This window comes from Phyllobates terribilis, unplaced genomic scaffold (genome assembly GCF_046119375.1).
Source record: "Phyllobates terribilis strain yellow unplaced genomic scaffold, ASM4611937v1 Scaffold_1396__1_contigs__length_298058, whole genome shotgun sequence".
NCBI classification, from domain to species: domain Eukaryota; kingdom Metazoa; phylum Chordata; class Amphibia; order Anura; family Dendrobatidae; genus Phyllobates; species Phyllobates terribilis.
Window position 1 is genome coordinate 210,884 of NW_027364156.1, and position 4,096 is coordinate 214,979.

The window sequence follows — 4,096 nt, forward strand, 5'->3', positions numbered from 1 at the left end:
AAAATGTGTAAAAATATGTAAAAAAAATTAAATAAATAATAATAATTTTAAAAAAATATTCACTAATAAATACACATTTTTATGTAAAAAATAAATAAAATAAAAAAAAGTACACATATTTGGTATTGCCGAGTCTGGAACAACCCGACCTATAAAAGTGTCACACTAGTTAACCCCTTCAGTGAACGCCGCACAAAAAAAACTTAAAAAAACGAGGCTAACGATGCTTTATCATCATGCCACTGGGAAAAAAAGGGGAATGAAACACGATAAAAAAAACAAATATATATAAAATTAGCACCGCTGAAAACGTCATCTTGTCCCACAAGAAACAAGCCGCCATACAGCCCCATCAGTGGAAAGATAAAAAAATTATAGCTCTCAGAATAAAGCGATGCAAAATATATATATATTTTTTGTATAAAAACGCTATTAATGTGGTACCGCTGTAAACGTACAGAGCTGAAGAATAACTCTGCCTTATCAATTTTACCACACGCGGAACGGCATAAAAAAAAAAAAAAAAAAAACACAATTCCTGAATTGCCAGTTTTTGTTTATTTTCCCTCCCCAAATTTAGAATAGAAAGCAATCAAAAAATGACATGTGACCAAAAATGGTACCAATAAAAACGTCAAATCGTCCCGCAAAAAACAAGCCCTTACATGACTGTCCCAGAGGACGATTCCCTAAAACAAGGCAGATGGCAACACTGGACGCTGTCTGGCCTGTGAGTCGGTATTGTCCGTCTTTTTAGGTGTGCATAAATGCGCGATCGGCCGCAGTTTTGGACACCTCTGAAAAGTAGGACGACGCTGAACAGAGGTAAGATGGAGCCCAGAAGAGTAACTCTGCTGCCTCATTATAATGAATGGATCCACTGGGGGGTGTCACCTGAATCACGTCACCCAGAGATTTCAATGGAAACTTCAAAATAAGTGCTCAGCATAGAGCACCGGATAAATATGATCCAAAATGTTATGTAAAATGTTCCCAATAAAAGCTTCAAATCTATCCATAAAACAAACAAAACACTCAGATCCATAGAATCATACAATTGTAGAGTTGGAAGGGACCTCCTGGGCCATCTGGTCCAACCCCCTGCTCAAAGCAGGATTCACTAAATCATCTCAGACAGATGTCTGTCCAGCCTCTGCTTGAAGACGTCCATTGAAGGAGAACTCACCACCTCTCGTGGCAGCCTGTTCCACTCGTTGATCATCCTAACTGTCAAAAAGTTTTTTCTAATATCTAATCTGTGTCTCCTCCCATTCAGTTTCATCCCATTGCTTCTTGTGCAAATGAGAATAAAGATGATCCTTCTACAATGTGACAGCCCTTGACATATTTGTAGACAGCTATTAAGTCTCCTCTCAGTCTTCTTTTTTGCAAGCTAAACATTCCCAAATCCTGCAACCGTTCCTCATAGGACATGGTTGCAGACCGGTCACCATTCTGGTCGCTCTTCTCTGAACTTGCTCCAGTTTGTCGATGTCTTTTTTAAAATGTGGTGCCCAAAACTGGACACAGTATACCAGATGAGGTCTGAACAAGGAGGAGTAAAGTCCGATAATGACTTCACATGATCTAGATTGTATGCTTCTGTTAAAACATCCCAGAATTGTATTTGTCTTTTTTAGCTGCTGCATCACACTGTTTACTCATGTTCAGTCTATGATCTATTAGTATAACTAAGTATTTTTCACATGTACTGTTGCTTAGCTCTATTCCTCCCATTTTGTACATGCTTTTTTCATTTTTATTGCCCAGATGTAGTACTTTGAATTTTTCCCTGTTAAAAAACATTCTGTTACTTGCTGCACACTGCTCCAGTTTATTTAGGTCTTTTTGAATCCTCTCTTTCTCTTCTCTAGTGTTAGCTATCCCTCCTAGCTTTGTGTCATCAGCAAATTTAATCAGTTTACCCTCAATTCCTTCATCTAAATCATTGATAAAGATGTTGAACAATACAGGTCCCAGGACAGAGCCCCGTGGTACCCCACTTCAGACATTCATCCAGCTGGATGTGAAGCCATTTACGACCACCCGTTGAGTCCGATCACTAAGCCAGTTATGAATCCACCTAACAGTTGCCTTGTCCTTTCAATACTTGGTCATTTTTTCAATAAGGATGGTGTGAGATACTTTGTCAAATACTTTGCTGAAGTCAAGATATACTATATCTACGGCATTTCTGTTAGGCGTCAGGTGTTTGCTAGATTTGAAATAGGTTCAGAACCATCAGTGGATTCTGTAGTCTCCCATTCCAGTCCAGCCAGGGATGATGCTGCTCAACATCATCATCAGTCCCAACGCCTAGCTGGTGCACGAGATGTACAGGTTGTCTCTTGGGTCTTTGTTCCTAGCAACATGAAGGATAGGTTGCGGAGGGAAACAGGGCTGCTAAAGCTTAAGTCCAGGATTCTCTGCACTGAGCATGCCTGTGACATGGTGGACCGTGATTGGTGGTTTGGGAGTCAGCTGATCCGGTGACCTGGCGCCGCCTGATTGGTTGCGGGTGACGTCACCAATAGTGCGACGGTGGGCAGGGCTTAATCTTTAAATAGCCCGCCCACAAACATGGCGGCGCGCTCTGATCATTGAGCTGTGATGGTGTTGTGTGGACGCTTGGTCTTTTGGGCTCCAGGTGTGCTTTAGTTTCTGGCAGGCAGGTTTAGTGGAAATAGGCAGGCTTAGATGAAATAGGCAGGTAGCTTCATCTGACAGTCTGGCTCCGACAAAGGGGTCGCCATACACCCCGAGCAGTCTGCAGACACCCTATTCCCAGCACCGCCTGTAAGCCACGTGGAGAGATACTCCTCAGTGCGGTAGCACGCCGGCTGGGAGCACATATTCGCCGACGTGAGTCACACACGCATCCTAGCGTCTGCTGTGTAGTCCCTGTGCAGTTAACAGGGCTACAGATATATTATTTATCGCACATCTCTCGTGCTGTTAACGGAGATAGTGCGAATCCCTATTCCCGTTCCGGTGTGCAGTAACACGGAAGGGATTGTTATTTAAGTTGGTTGTTTTACCTTCTCACCCGGAAGGTGTTTGGCCGCAGTCCACCAGGCTGCATCGCGGACCCTGTGTAAGGTTGCTTTCCATTATTGAATAAAAGTTGTTTGCAACCGTCCCCTTAACAATTTCCCTGATCCACCCAGTCAGTGATTCTGTCATAGAAGGAAATTAAGTTAGTCTGACTTGATTTGTTAGTTACAAACCCATGCTGACTCTGGTTAATCACTTCATTCTTATCCAGGTACTTACATACATGTTGTTTAATAATTTGTTCAAAGATCTTTCCTGGTATAGCAGTCAGACTCACCGGCCTATAGTTCCCTGGGTCCACTTTCTTCCCCTTTTTGAAGATAGGAACAACATTTGCTCTTCTCCAGTCTTCTGGGATTTCTCCTGTTCTCCAAGAATTTTCAAAGATTATGGAGAGTTGTTCTAAAATTTCTTCTACGATCTCCTTCAGTACTCTGGGGTTTAATTCATCTGGACCTGGAGACTTGAACTCATTTATGTTAGCTAAATATTCCCTCACAATCTTTCTGTTTACAGATAACCTGGATTCTTCAATTCCTTTAATAGGACAGTGAAGATCAGTTGATGTTCCATTTTCTTTCTGAGAGAAAACAGATGCAAAATAGGAATTAAAAAGTTCGGCCTTCTCAACATCCTTTCTTACCATTTCACCATTTTCATCCTGTAAAAATCCTATAGCATCATTGACTTTTCTTTTACTTTTGACATACCCTCAAAATCCTTTTTTATTGCTTTTGACATCTCTTGCAAGCCTTAATTCATTGTCAGCTTTAGCTGACCTGATACGTGCCCTGCAGGATCTGCAGACTGCATTATAATCTTCTTTAGATATGACTCCTTCTTTGCATTTGATAAACATTTCTTTCTTTCTTTTTAGCATGTGTTTAAGTTCTGTGTTCATCCATCCTGGTTTCCTTAAATGCTTCCCATTCTTCCTACTTTTCGGGATTGTTAACGATTGTGCTTTGAGAATCTCATTTTTAAAAATTTCCCATCCTTCCTGGACATTTTTGTCCTTAAGGACATCCAGCCATTGGATCCC